This window comes from Sorex araneus, chromosome 1 (genome assembly GCF_027595985.1).
Source record: "Sorex araneus isolate mSorAra2 chromosome 1, mSorAra2.pri, whole genome shotgun sequence".
In the NCBI taxonomy this organism is placed as follows: Eukaryota; Metazoa; Chordata; class Mammalia; order Eulipotyphla; family Soricidae; genus Sorex; species Sorex araneus.
Window position 1 is genome coordinate 411,752,693 of NC_073302.1, and position 16,323 is coordinate 411,769,015.

A 16,323-nucleotide genomic window follows, 5' to 3' on the forward strand; every position below is an offset into this window, starting at 1 on the left:
CAAGTGAGGCTTTTGTGTTAGGAATGGGGCTCAGGGACTCTGGGTTAGAAATGGGGACCAAAGAGTCGGCTGAAGGCCTTTCCTGGAAATTTGTCTTTGGAAATTTACCATTCCCCACTAAAAAACTCGAGTAGGGTATTTTGGAATAAATATGTTTTGAAAGTTTTCTTCTAGAATTTCTGAGATATGTTTTTTTGAAATACAAAACAATTTGATAAATGAAGTTTTAGCAAAATGAATAGATTAGCATAAAAGAGCAAGCACAGTATGCAAATATGAAAAAAAATGGCCTGCTTATAGTGTAAAGTGAAGAAGATGCACTTAGCGTGATATCCTTCCTTAATTTTTATGGTGTAGTTTTATTATTTTTTTCTGCTACACGTGTTTGTGCAATCTCTGTATGGTTCTAATTTTAGTATATGTGCGGTGAAAGTGAGCACAAGACTAATTATTATTATTATTATTTTTTGAGGCACACTCTGTGGTACTCAGGGCTTAATCCTGGCTCTGTACTCAGGGATCACTTCTGACAGGACTTGGGTAGTCTTTAGATGGTATTGGGGATCAAATCTAGGTGGGCCACATGCAAGGCAAACACCATGTGCAAATCAAATCAAATCGAATTTGCCATTTGGGTTACTGGGGATTGAATCTGGGTCAGCCACATTTAAGGCAAGTGCACTGCCTGTTGGACTCTCTCCAATCATGAGAGAGATTCATTTTTATATATGTTGTTTAGAGCAGCTTCCTGCTTGACTGGTATTAGATAAATAAATGTGGGAGACATTCGGAGGGTTAGGAGTATAGTTAGCCATTTTAATATTATAAGCATCATATTGACTTCATGACCATTAGAAAGCAAATTCCAGTAAAACCTTTTTGCTCACTTATTGTCTTGTCTACAGAGCAAGGCACTATAGAATGAACTGTACCAGAACAAAGTATTGTTGAAAAATGATAGTCATCTAGATATAAGCAAATTAGAAATATTTGGAAAAATGTAGATAAGTAGGATTTTTATCTATGAATTTAAAACCAATTCAGAACAAAATAGCATTGAATTTGCATAATTAAACCTTAAGATATAATTGTCAATTTTGTTCTTTAAAGAAGTAAATGATTAAAGCAGACTACTTTAATCATTCTTTCCTGAAAAAATCTAAAATTTTAATATATCACTTTATATTAATTCCCTCATTTGGTAAGTATTCATAGATACTTTTACTGAATTAAAAAGTAGAAGACAAATGTAATTATAATAGCCCATATATACAAGCCATTTACTCTGTACCATGCACTATTCTAAGCATCACATGTGTTAATTCTAATCTTCTCTTATGGGTCACATGTGTTGATTTTTAATAATGAATATTTCACACTGCTCTCTATATCTGTCAATGCGCAGGTGCTACAGTTTTGGTCAATGACTATAACCTGTGGTTATGAGACAGGGAATCCAGGAGAGGCACTGACTAAGTGAACTGTGCCTGAAAATAAAGCAGCTTTCCTCCCCACCCCTGCTCAGGGTTTACTCCTGGTTCTGTTCTTAGGGATCACTACTGGTGGGACTTGGGTAGCCTTTAGGTGATTTTTGAGATCAAAAATTGGAGATCAAGTTTAGGTGGGCCATGCAAGACAAGCACCCTGCCCGCTGTACTATCACTCGGGTCCAGAAGTATCACTTGTATCACTTGTCATCCTGTTGATCTTCGATTTTCTGGAGCAGGTGCCAATAACGTCTCCATTTGTCCCTGTCGAGTGCTAGTGTAGCCCAGTGGTATCTGCTCACTCCAGGAACATGAAAAGCCTCAAACCATTCATTCAGGATTTTAATGAAGAAGTCTGACCATCTCATAGGTGGGCGTCCACGTGGTCTTTTGACGTCCCACGGAATCCAGTCGGTAACAGGTCTAGTCCAGTGGTCGTCTCCAAATCTCATACATGTCCAGCACATCTGATTTTTGATGTCTTGGCAAATGAGACAGCATCCTTGATTCTTTTTTTCTTTTTTTTTTGCTTTTTGGGTCACACCCAGCGATGTTCAAGGGTCACTCCTGGGTCTGCACTCAGGAATTACCCCTGGCCGTGCTCAGGGGACTATATGGGATGCGGTCGGCCTCGTGTAAGGCAAACACCCTACCCGCTGTGCTATCACTCCAGCCCCATGCCCCTGATTCTTGAGGGTCAATGGAGATCAGAACTCCAGATTCCTTCTCTCACTTGAGTGAAACGTAATATTACAAGAATAGCTCTTTCGATTCCTCTTTGGGATACCTGAATAGCGTTCTCATCCTGTTTTCATAGGGCCCAGGTCTCTGAGGAATATGTTAGTGCAGGAAGAATGGTGGAGTCAAAATGATGTGCCCGGAGCTGGAGGTTCTTTGTCCTCTTAACCACTTCTTTGAGGCTCTTGAAGGCATTCCGTGCCACTCTCTTCCTCCCGCGCAGTTCAGGTGCCAGGTCGTTTGTCACGTTGAGTTCTCGACCTAGGTACACATAACTGCTGCATTTGGAGATGTTTGTTCCGTTGAGGGCAAATGGAACGTCAGAGACTAGTTCGTTTTTCATGATCATTGTTTTGCTGAGATTCAGCTGCAGTCTGATCTTTCCACACTTGCGGTCGAAGTCAGCCAGCACTTGTGCCGCTTGGCTAATGTTTGGTATTATTAGAACGATGTCATCAGCGAAGCGGAGGTGGTGTAGTTGCTGACCGTCTATCTTCACTCCCATTCCTTCCCATTCCAATCATCGCATGATGTTCTCGAGAGTGGCACTGAAGAGTTTCGGTGAAATGGTATCGCCCTGCCGAACCCCTCTCTTTACGTCAATGATCACTTCCTTGTAGAATGGTGAGATCCTGGTGGTGAATTCGTAATACAGCTCAGGGAGGATCCCGATGTACTGAGTTTGAATGCCCTGATTGGCTAGGGATTCAATGACTGCTTCAGTCTCAACAGAATCAAAGGCCTTCTTTAAATTGATGAACGTTAGAGCAGCATCTTGAACTCTCGCAAAACCTCAATGGGTTTGTTCACCGTCTGGATATGGTCGATGGTGCTGAATCATTTTCAGAACTTGGCTTGCTCACATGGTTGTCCTTTGTCTAGTGTTCTGCCAATCTTATTCAGGATGACTCGAGTGAATAACTTGTAGATTATGGACAACAGACAGATCGGGCGATAGTTGCTGATGTCGTGGAGGTCTCCCTTCTTGTACAACAGAACGGTCTTGCTGGTTTTCCATTGGGATGGAACCTTGCATTCAGACAGGTAGCGTGTGAAGAGCTGAGCCAGTGTATTGACGAGTACTGGTGGCAGATTTTTCGGATGTTTGGGTCCGACCTTGTCTGGACCGGGGGCTGTGTGAGTCTTTAGCGATGAAATGGTGTGTCGGATTTCAGAAGGGAGAACGCTGGGGACGACATATCCATTCTGCAGAATTTGGTATGTGGGCAGGTGGACGTGGCTGTCAAAGAGATTTGAGTAGAGGCCGTGAAAAATCCTCTCCATTGCTCTTCTGAAAGATGTGACAGATCCCTCAGGATGTCAGAGGGCAGTCATCTTGGTCTTGTAGTTGGCGAAGGACAGGTGAGTGTTGCGATTACTTTTCTTGGCTTCTGCTGCATCGGCCAACACTGCTGCTCTTCTCTCTTTGAGTACTATCACTCGGGTCCCAAAGTATACGTTTCTTAAATATATGAAGGATGTATTAAATCCTCCTTAACGTAATGTGTTAAACATGGTATCAGCAGAAGTTGCTTACTTCAAATGTAGCAGAGTTTTTCTCCCCTCTATAGTATATATAGAAAAATCAACTTTTAAGATGTCACAGCAGGTCATGTTTCTGAATTCTAAATTTTTAGCTGATTTGGCTGATAACAGGAATATTTTTCCATTAACAGATTGCTCATATTTTTATTCAATGACAGGCCACTCGAATATTTTAGGTCTTTTGAAAGTCTCATTGCACGAAACAAAAGGTATCTGCTCTCAAGAAGCTTATATTAAAGAGAGAATAGACAAACAATAAATAAAAATTATAATAAATATGCTGAGAATCAGCTACTAAAAGATGATAAATACTATGAGAAAGAGAAAGTAGATCAGAATAAGCAACATCATTGGTATAAAGGAGAGAATAAAATTGCTAGGTTAAACAAGGTGGTCATGTAACTTCACTGAAAGGTAATTTGAGCAGAGAAGAACAGTCTAATGTTTCAAAATGATCTCTGCAGGTAATAGGAAGAAAGGATAAAGCCAGAGCAGTTTAGAGGCAATTGTCCTAATTCAGGGAATAATAATTCATGGAGACATAAATTACTGTTAGCACTGCAGTGGGTTTGGGGGCTATGAGTGAGAAGTCAGTTTCTGGAAGTAGGTTGAAGGCAGAGCCGTTAAGATTTTCTGAAGATTGAATATGGGTTATGGGAAAAAGAGAGGATCAAGGAATACTCCAAGGGAAACAATGCAGAGCTTTTAAGAAGAATTTATTTTCTATAGCTCTGATGGTTCATATATTACAAAAGCCTGCTGCCTTCTCTAGAGCTGCAGAAAACAGTGATACATTAGAAAATTCCCAGGGTGAAAGAGTCCAAGCTGAACAAATAAATCTTCGAACACTGCTCAATTAATGATGATTGGATGTCTGCACTTCAGTGTTGCTGAACAAGCTGCCTAACTTGAGCAATGTCAAGTTCTGCAAAAATCTTCTTCAGCAAGAATTGAGTTGACTGACTGTGAGGAATGGTCATATAGGTTGCCTAAGGATATTATTTCCCCCCAATTGTAGTTTTCACAGAGACTTATAACATTAAGCTTGTACAGATACAATTAGTGCAATCCACCGAGAATTTCCAGCAATGTACTGAAGAGTAGATGATCTTAGAACTAGGAAAAATAAGATTCAATTCTGAGAGCTAAATTATTCAAAAATCTTCCTCTTATTGGTTCAGATTGAACAAATCTGTAGATATTGTATTGGTTAAAGTTGCAAGAATCATGTCTGCAAATATGATATTAATGACGTTCATTAGTTAAACTAATTAATGATACTAACATATCTTAAGACAGACTGGTTTACAAAAGAGGGACAGTCTGAAAGATTCTGGAGAGGAAACAGTAGCAAGAGTCTGTATGTGTTTTGCTCTCACATTCTGCTTAATCTGATCAGAGCATATGTAGTTTTACAATTTCTTATATTGAAGGATGGCTTCAAACTAGCATAATGAAAAAGAACTCAGTTTTTTGAAACTTCCTTAGCTTTTAACCAAAGTGAAGATCCTCTCCTCAGTGCCCTTGAAGAAGAAAATGATTGTGTCTCTATATTTGCCTCTTCTAGGCATTTGAGATTTTATGCAGTCTTGTTGCTCAATTATAAACCTAAAATGGGATTATGCTGAGTCTTTTTTTCTGAAGATAACCTAGTCAGATATTGATTACGAAGTTAATCATCCTATTGAACTATTTATTTTTTTGAATCATAATCTCCTTTGTTTAGTCCAGCTTCTTTGGAGAATATCTCATGAAATCTATTCACGACAGTGATAGTTTGGTCAAACTATAAGTATGAAACTCTGGGCATACATTCACACTTATCCAAGCCAGTTTTATTATATTACTTTCACCTTTGACATGGTGAACATGGTGAAAGTAATTTAATTGAAGGAGCAATATTTATAACCTAATTTGCCTCTTGTATCTGATAAATAAGTATTTTTGCTTCCTTTCTAGTTCATACTACCTTACCTATTTTCCAAATTGTAATAGTGATTTGCTTTTTCATTATATGTTTATGTGGTATTAATTCTTTGACTAACTATTTTCTGGATTCCTAAAATCTAAATGTAAACATAATATAATGCTTGTCCTTAAGGATCTCACAGTTTCTAAGGAGATATGAACAAATTAGAATAACTTCTTTTAGAGTGAAATGTAACCATAAACCAAGGGATCATAGTTTAATGAAATATTCAAATATGGTTATTATGATAGCTTCATGTTGCACCTTACCACTTATACTATCTCTCTTATCCTCATGTCACTTTTGATTTGGCCTTGGAAAAAGATAAATCTTCTAACTGTGAAGAAAAATCTCAGACATTGCAGACAGATTCATGTACTACTGAGCAGAGGAGGGTTAGCTGAAAATGAGACTGATGTTGTATTTTCCTTCAATAGAGTGAAATTTAGGGCCTCTTTCAGGATCAGGGGAATGAGGACCATCATTGTTACAATATGCCATTGAGCTACACTAGCACACTATAGGGACAAATGGAGATGTTACTGGCGCCCGATAGAGCAAATTGATGAACAACGGGATGACAGTGATACAGTGATATGGTGATAGTGAAAATAAGATATGCATATTTTAAGAGTCTTAAGAGAGGACAAAAGCTTGTATTGTGAAAACTTGGATTCAATCACAAAAAAATAAACTAATAAACTAATCTTAAGGGATATTTTTGGGGGTGGGGTGGGGGACATGCCCAGCACTGCTCAGAAAGCATTCCTGGCCTTGTGCTTAGGTAGTTAATCCTGGTAATGCTCAAGGATTGTATGAGGTGATGAATATCTAAACAGGCCTAGCAGGGTAAAAGGCAAACACCTAACCCCTCTGCAGGGTATGAGTTGTTTTGGTCCATGGCTTATTCTTTATGCTTCTCAGGGATCATTTCTGGGCTGAATATGGTGTTTGGTGTCAAACCTAGGTTGAAGGCAGGTGTCTTACCTACTATAGTATCTTTCTGGTCCTCGACTCAAGTTTTAAGATGTTCTTAACCAAATAAACACAATACTAACTCATACCAACTGTAAATTATATGATGAAATAGAAGGAATTCTTAATATTGCATATCTATAATAATTGGTGTTCTAGCTATATTTTAAAGAAAGGTATCTTCCAAAGATACATACTGAAAAGCTTATAAATACATGTAGCAATGTATTTATGGGTAAAATTATATGAGTGTCTGGAATTTCCTTGAAATGTCAGTAGATGATAGTGACGGGAGAGAGGGAATATGGGTATGGATATAGAGGAAGTAAGACTAACAAAGTGAGTGTTGGTGTGTGGTTAACAAGTTTATGAAGGTTCATCATAGTTCATTTCTACTCTTGCGTTTGTTTGAACTTTTAATAACAAATGGTTTGAAGAGAGAATACTACTGGAACCTGATTTACTGGATCATATCAAAGCCGAATAACTTGATCACTGCTGTGGCATGTGGGAAAGAGAGGATAACAGTGCTCATCCGTGACTAGGGTGGCCGCTACTTACTTGTATTTGCCCAATTTGTTTTGAAGTGTGTCAGCTCTGCAAATAGCTTGAAAATATCTGTTAACACCTGATATAGAGCTTATGGTAGCTTTTGTCTATTGGTGTGAAAAAGGATTTTCATTTCGCCCCAAACGTTTTCAGATATTTAAGAGAAGTTTGAAATTCTAATTTTGGAGAGTGTTTTACTCCACTTATAGGGTAAGGATCAGGAAGGGATACAAGTTAATGTTGCAAGGTCTTCAATTTGATCCTCTGCACTATAGCCCCTGTGGCCCTGAGCACCACCAATTGGAGTCTTACCTTTTTTTTTTTTTTTTTTATAGGCCAGGGGTACAGCTAGTGGTGCTCAGGGTTTACTTCTGACTCTGCATAGGAATCACTCCTGATGGGGCCCTGGGGACCATATTGAATGCTGGGAATAGAACCACATGTGAAGCAAGGGTCCTACCCACTATACTATTGCTCAAGCCTCTTTAACATATTTTTCCTGATTAAAAACAAAACAAAGCCAAAAATGTTCTAACCTCAAGTATGAAAGATTACACTATTTATTCACTGTACAATTTCAGTATTAGCTGCTATCTAAAACTAAGTTTAAAACTTAGCTACTGATGGGGCTGGAACAGTGGGTAGCGTGTTTGCCTTGCATGCAGCTGACCCGGGTTTGATTCCCAGCATCCCATATGGTCCTCTGAATGCGACAGTTCTCCTGAGTGCATGAGCCAGGAGTGACCCTGAGCATTGCCAGGCGTGACCCAAAAAGCAAAACAAAAACCAAAACAAGAAACTTAGCTACTGAAAATACAGATTTTCATTGTTTTTTCCTTTGAGGGCCTCTGCAGCAGTGCTAAGAGCCTCCAGGGTTACTCTTGGTGGTGCTCAGAAGGTCTGGTGATGCGGGAGTAAAGTAGGGTCCTATGCATACCAGGACCTTGCACTTTGAGTGAGCTCCTCACTCAAACACAGTGTTCGTATTTGCTTGTATGTATGTGTTCCACATTTTTTGGAGGCATCGGAGAGTGAACATAGCTTCATACATGTGAGACTTATGCTCTATCACTGAGCAACAGCCACCTCTTCAACTCCCAGAGATCCCGTTTCTAATTGTGGAAAATATCTCGTAAACTCTTATGGGATCACAAATATCTCATTTGACCTGTCTCCTCATATGCACCATTCTTTGCTTATCAAAATCTTAATATGATTGAACCATCCGGAAATGTGATCTAAGGACTGGGTAGCCACTGCTTGAGTCAGGGGTGCATGCAAACCCTTGCTTCGATTGCTCGAAGTTCATGGCCCCCTCTCCCCCAGCACTGCCAGATGTGGTCCCGGTGTCCTCCTGAACATGGTTAGGGTTTTCCCCTGGAGGTCCCGGCCACTGCTGAGCCCAAGCAGTACCATAGTATCCTTGGGCCACAGCAGTTTACTGTCCATTCCAGGTGACAGAGTATCACGTACAGTGGACTCCTGAGTGAGGGTCCAGGAAGCACTCTACAAAAATAAGACAAATTAAATATAATCAAATTTCTGATTAAATTTCTGAGTATTATAATTTGTTAGTAATACAGACTACTGGGCTAAGGAAATGTAAATTTTATATGTAAATGTAAATGATATATTATATATATATATAGACAGATTGTTTTAAAATGAAAAGTCATGTTCCTTTAGATAACAAAAACAAGTAGATTTATAAGTGTACTGAAGGCTGCCATAGGCATTACCCAGGGGAAATGCAGTGTGATCCCAAATAAGCAATGCAAATTTGAGTTTAAACAAGGCCTGGCTCAAAAGGGGGAGGAGAGTGAGTCTGAGAAAGGAATATAGTCAGAAAAGGAAAGTTTTCTGCTGATTTTAAAAAAGCTGTCACTTGGAAGTTTTACTGGGAAATATAGGACACATGCTACCTTGATTTCTTTCTGTCAAATCCTATAGAAAAAGAACTCAGAAGCAAAGGAAGGTAAAACCCTAAAAGTTTACTATTTAAGATTAAGTTAAATAGATTACAGATAACTACATTAAAACAAGAAAAGTTGGGGCTGGAGCAATAGCACAGCGGGTAGGGTGTTTGCCTTGCACGCGGCCGACCCGGGTTCGAATCCCAGCATCCCATATGGTCCCCTGAGCACCGCCAGGGGTAATTCCTGAGTGCAAAGCCAGGAGTAAACCCTGTGCATCGCCAGGTGTGACCCCCCCAAAAAAAAAACAAAAAAAGTTGCAGTAAGATTTCAGTTCCAGTTGAAGAACTTTAGAGTATCAAAATTTTTAAAGTTTTTAAAAATTAAAAAAAAACCATTCTGTTGAAATCTATAGGAAACCAAATTTCATTGATATGAATAACTTTTACAATTTAAGAAATGTCAAATTTCCCCCATTCATACTTATTTAAGCTTTGTTCTAGATATCTAATCTTTAAAATATGTTTTTATTTTATCATTTGTTCTAAACTTTGTATCTTTTAGTTATGCCATTTTTTACTTCACTGTATCACTGTCATCTCGTTGTTCATGGATTTGCTCGAGCGGGCACTAGTAATGTCTCCATTCATCCCTGTTGTGTGCTAGTGTAGCCCAATGGCACATTGTGGGCTCTTTCAGAATCAGGGGAATGAGACTGTCGTACTTTTTTTGACATGTGGAAAGCAGCCTGGAGCGTGGTGGTAGTTGGGTAGTGGAGGTCAGCTGCTGGGGCTGGGCCTCTTGGGGTGGGGAAGGCTCTCGCCCACCTGCCTCTGGGATGCCCCAAGTGAAAACAGCCTGGTGCGGAGTCTGGTGGCATGGTTATGGGGCTCTAATTTTATGCTCCCTTCTGGAAGAAGCAGCCGTGAGTTCTGGAGGGTGGCTGATGAGGAGATAAGTAAGTAAGTAGCACTGCAGCACTGTAGCACTGTTGTCCCATTCATCGATTTGCTCGAGCGGGCACCAGTAACGTCTCCATTGTGAAACTTGTTGTTACTGGTTTTGGCATATTGAATACACTATGGGTAGCTTGCCAGGCTCTGCCGTGTGGGCGGGATACTCTCGGTAGCTTGCCGGGCTCTCCGAGAAGGACGGAGGCTTTTGGGGCAGCCTCTAATAACCTTCACAGACTGTTCTCAGTCTACTGAATGTAAGCTTTTGGTCGACTGGCAAGTTGTAACAATCTGCATACTGAAAAACACACACCTGCCTGCATCTCTGGGCAGCACCTGGGACATCTGCAGCCTCAGGTTGATCTCCTTGAGGCTGATGGAGTGTGCTTGGAGGTTGTTGAGCAGCTGGCAGAGCAGGACTCTATCGCAGAGGGTATGTGCCAGGTTGAACACCTGCGCCAAGTCCTAGGTCACCCAGTGGTTGGCGGACAGCACCCCACAGTGGATGAGCCACTATGCGCATGGCGCAGCGGCTCTATGTCCGATGGTACTTTGAATCGGCGCAGCCAGGGCAGGGGGCCATGCTGAGGCCACTACCGTGGTTTCTCCATGTCCCACCGACACTATTCTGTCCGAATCTTGCAAAATAGTTGGCGATGTCCATCAGGAATCACACATAGAGTTCCAGCAGGGATCACACGTAGAGTTCCATGCCTGGCATGCTGAGCCACGCGTCGTCTAAGGCGAGATGGTGAGCCAGGTTTGGGAAAGTGTGAGAGGTTCGGGCAGTGTTGGCGCCATCTTGTCTCCAATTTTTTTACTCATTACTTGTTGGAGAGCCTTGCAAACTCCCCATGGCTATTCACATGCCAAAACCAATAACAATGATGGGTCTCATTCCCTTGATCCTGAAAGAGCCTCCAATGTGGCACCATTGGAAAGGACGAGTCAAGAAAGGCTCCTAAAATCTCAGGGCTAGGATGAATGAAGACGTTACTGAGACCACTCGAGAAATTCGACGATCAACGGGATGATGTTGATGATGATGACTTATTGGAGTGATAGCACAGTGGGTAGGGCGTTCGCCTTACACATGGCCAACCTGGGTTCTATTCCTCCATTCCTCTCGGAGAGCCCCGCAAGCTACCGAGAGTATCCCGCCTGCACGGCAGAGCCTGGCAAGCTACCCATGGTGTATTCAATATGCTCAAAACAGTAACAAGTCTCACAATTGGAGACGTTACTGGTGCCCGCTCGAGCAAATCCATGAAAAATGAGATGACAGTGCTAGAGTGTTACAGTGCTATTTATTTACTTATCTCATTGGCCTCCCTCCAGAACTCATGGCTGCTTCTCCCAGAAGGGAGCATAAAATGAGACCCCCATAACCATGCCACCAGACTCTGCGCCAGGCTGTTTTTATTTGGGCACCCTAGAGATGGGTGGGCAAGAGCCTTCCCTGCCCCAAGAGACCCAGCCCCAGCAGCTGACCTCCACTACCCAACTACCACCACGTTCCAGGCTGCTTTACACATGCTTGGGCCGAGCCTCACACATGAATGAACATATTCCTGGACATCATCATAGAGGGAAATAAATATATATGCCTCTCAGAGAGCCTGGCCAGCTACCAAGAGTATCCTGCCTGCACAGCAGAGCTTGGCAAATTCCTCATGACATATTCAATATGCCAAAAACAGTAACAATAATAGGTCTCATTCCCCTGACCCTGAAAGAAGCCTCCAATCATTGGGAAAGACGAGTAAGGAGAGGCTGCTAAAATCTCAGGGCTGGGACAAATGGAGACATTACTGGTGCCCGCTCAAGTAAATTGATGAACAACGGGATGACAGTGATATAGTGATACAGTGAAATAAATACTTATTTACATATTTACTTACAGTAGTTTATAATATATTAAAATATTGTTTCCACAGAGAAAGGGCCAGTGGTTGGAAATGATCACTGGAGTGTAGGAGGTGGAGTGTAGTTAAGATAATGGAGGGCTCATTATGACAGCATTAGTAAGAATTGATCAAATTATCAAATGCTTTCTTTTCAGCAGATCGACTTTAGGGGGGAGAAACTCCAAATCAATAATAGTGAATTTTTTTGTTGAAATATTGAATGTAATCAAAGTAAAGTGAAAGTAAAGTGAAATTTACCAGTTACACATGCGGGGTGGGGGGCTAGGGATGTGGGGGGCAGGGGGGAGGTATATCGTGATTCTTGGTGGTAGAATATGTGCACTGGTGAAGGGATGGGTGTTTGAGCATTGTATAACTGAGACTTAAACCTGAAAGCTTTGTAACTTTCCACATGGTGAATTAATAAAAGAATATAAAAAAAAAAGAATTGATCACGAATTGAACAAGAACTGAGCGTTGAAAGTAGGTAAAGGGGTATGCATGATAACCTTTCATTATCTGCATTGCCAACTATATTACCTAAAATGAGAAAGAGAGAGAGAAAAGAGAGGTGCCTGCCATAGAGACAGGCTGGGATGGGGGGCGGTTGGGGAGGGTGGGAGGGAAACTGGGGACATTGGTGCTGGTAAATTACATGGGTGGAGGGATGTGTGTTAGACCATTGTATGACTGAAACCCTATTGTGAACAGCTTTGTAAAGCTCTATCTCATGCTGCTTCAATAAAATAAAAAAGTATTAAAAATTAATAAATAGATAAATAAATATTGTCTCATTTTGGTTTGTGTACTTGAGTTGAACAAGGCTTTAATCATCTGATGAGCTGTGAATCCATTCATGAGCTTTCTCATCGTGTTTTTGATGTCCTTTATTACTGACTTGATAAACATTTATAGGTTGTTGAAATTGCTATTTTACAGCTGAAATAAAATATCAAAATGTGAATAAATGTCTTGTAGAAATAATATAACCAAGTGAAAATTTATATCACATGCAACACCTGTCATCCCATTGCTCATCAGTTTGCTTGAGCGGGCACCAGTAATGTCTCCATTTATCCCTGTTGTGTGCTAGTGTAGCCAAATGGCATCTGCTTGCTCCAGGAACATGAAGAGCATCAAACCATTGATTCAGGGTCTTGATGAAGAAGTCTGATCATCTCGTAGGTGGGCGGCCAGGTGTTCTTTTGATATCCTGTGGAATCTCACGAAGACAATGTCCATGAGACATGGACTAGTTCCTGACGTTCCATTTGCTCTCAACGGAACAAACATCTCCGAATGCAGCAGTTATGTGTACCTGGATCGAAAACTCAACATGAAGAACGAGCTGGCGCCTGAATTGTGCAGGAGGAAGAGAACAGCGCGGAACACGTTCAAGAGCATCAATGAAGTGGTTAAGAGGATGAAGAACTTCAAGCTCTGGGCACATCTTTTCGACTCCACTGTTATTCCGCACTAATATACACCTCAGAGACCTGGGCCCTATGAAAACAGGCTGAGAACGATATTCAGGTCTCCTAAAGAGGAATAGAAACAGTTATGCTTGGAACATTACATTTCACTCAAGTGAGAGAAGGAAGCCTGAGTTCTGACCTCCATTGATGATTCAGGATCAGGGAAGCTGCCTCGTTTGCCAAGGTGCCGAAAATTAGATGGGCTGGACATGTAATGCGATTTAGAGACAACTGCTGGACTAGAGAAAACTTATATGTATTTAATAATATAGTAAGGCACTTTTGTCCACTGGTTACCTAAAGACAGGAAATTCAGATACTTAGCAGAGAGGAAGTAACCCTTGGAGGCTCTCCTTGCAATTTAAAATTTAAAATAAAGTGACAACGAAAGTTAGAGCACGAAAAGCAAACTTTGAAAAGTTAGCCCCATTTAAATACTATCCACCTTGGAAAATATAGCAGTAATCTGGAACATTTTTTAATATGTCCTGATGACAGCTTGAAATAAATTAATTATTCTTTTATCATTATTATTCATAGTATGTTCTTTGAAAATGAAACTTATTCAGCAAATAAAATTTTTGAATGCATTACAAGGCATGAGATACTGTGCTTTACAACTTGCTAAAGGTTCAAGTAAAATCTCAGTGCAAAAAGTCCCATGCAAACAATGTCAGTATTTACATTTAGCGAGATTTCCACTTCTGCTTAAAAAGTGTTAAAGAGATTCTCTTTCTTCTCCTTTTCTCCCACTTTCTCTCATCCTCCCCCTCATCTCCTCATCTCTTCATCTCTCTCTCTCTGTCTCTCTCTCTCTGTCTCTTTCTCTTTCTCTCCTTCCTGGTTACACTCCCAGGAGCCTGGAGCTTGGTACAGTACTCAGAAGAGGACCTGTCATTGCTTCCTGTGGGTAGAAATACACAGTCTTCCATTCTCTCCTGAACACTGTGCTTGATGTTGCCTTGACGTCCATGAGTCTTGACAGTTGAACTCAGAAGTCCTCAGACTCTTGTGCCATGCCCCAATTTTCAGAAAAAAATGACGTGTGGATATTTAGTGCCCCAATAAATCCCAGAACCACAAAACCAAACCAAAACCAAAAAACTAAATTGTCTATGTTTAAAGCTGAATCACATTTTTTTTAGGCCTGATACCTAGCCAAGAGGCAGAATGATGTCTCTCATATGTGTAATATAAAGGGACATACTATGGGAAGAACAAATAGTCAAAAACAACAGAACTTGAGAACTGTTCTACAGAGCTGAGCTTATTGGAATTTACCAAGGGTTGGGGGCGGGATGGAGATAAAGGGGATCCTGAGACAATGAATAAGTAAGAGGGCACTCTGGTGAAGGGATTGCTGTATGCATGGAGCCATATCATTGACATTATTGTAAATTACTGCTTAAAAAAGAAAGAAAAGAAAAAAGAAAAAGAAGTCCCATGGAACAACTTGGAGACCAGGTAAGCAAACCAGATTAGACTCTCTCCATCCTCCTATTAGCTCTGATGTTTCTCTATCTGTCACACAATTGTATAGGAGCTTGCAGCAGATGTAGCCCTGTAGCACTGTCGTCCCATTGTTCATTGATTTGCTCAAGCGGGCATCAGTGCAGCAGATGTAGTTGACAAATGTTAAGGTAATTTTATTTCAGGATTGGTTCTGACACCCAAGAGCATAGATATTTCATTACTAAACACAGGCTGATACCTAGCCAAGAAAATCTGTAGTTGTAGAGCAACCTGACTTAGGAAGAGAAATCAGTTAAGTTCCCTCAGACTCACTTGTTTGGCCCTTCCTTGGGAGGGTATACGTGTTTGTGCTACCTGCCTGGAAGCATGAAATTGGTGGACAGTGTACTTTGAGTTTAGCCCTACTCTCTTTACAAGTAGAAGCCATGATTCTTTAACCTAGATAGAAGGGCGACTCAAAGTATTCAGTAAGAATTCATATTCCTATCAATGGTTTTACTTTTGCAACAAAACATATCTCTTTTGATTATAGAACTTGTTCTCTTTTAAACTAAAGGCGGCTGTTTCATTACCTGTGACTGCACTTCCCTCTCTCCAACCCCATTCTATGACCACCATTATCCTTACAAAGAACAATGAGTTTAGGTCACTTAAATTAAGTCAGACCTTAAGTCATCAAAATGTAACATTGCCTTATATTTCAAAAAATATCTATGGAGCTAAATTTGACATCACTCTGTAGTGTAATGAATTGTCAGTCAAAAACATACTCCTTTTCATTTTGTTACTAAAATATTTTATGTGACTGGGGTCGAAGAGATAGCACCGGGATTAAGGCATTTAACTTGCATGCGATTGACTCAGGTCTGATCCCAGCATCATATGTTTCCTGGAGCACTGCTAGGAGTGACTCCTGAGCAGAGAGTCAGAAGTAAGCCCTAAGGACTGCCAGGTATGGCCCCAACCCTCCCCCCAACATTATGTATATATATATATTATATATACACTCGCACACATTTATATTTATGGGAAAAGAAATGTAATTAATTTTACTTAACTCTTTTTGGCTGGTCATTTATTAAATAAACAGTGACTTAATACTCTCAAAAGACATTATTTATATTTTTCTCTTGTAAAATTTTCTTGGATTAAGTTGTAAATTTCTAGGTATCATTTTGGAACCAGTACAAACCTAAGCTTTATGTAGCTTAGCTACTACACATAGCAAGGGATTAGAGCAAATGAAAAACTGAAAAGGATTCAAGAGATGTTGAATACATAGGTAATTGAGTCAGAGAAAACTATTACCATGTGATAAGAACCAGAAAAGAATAATTTC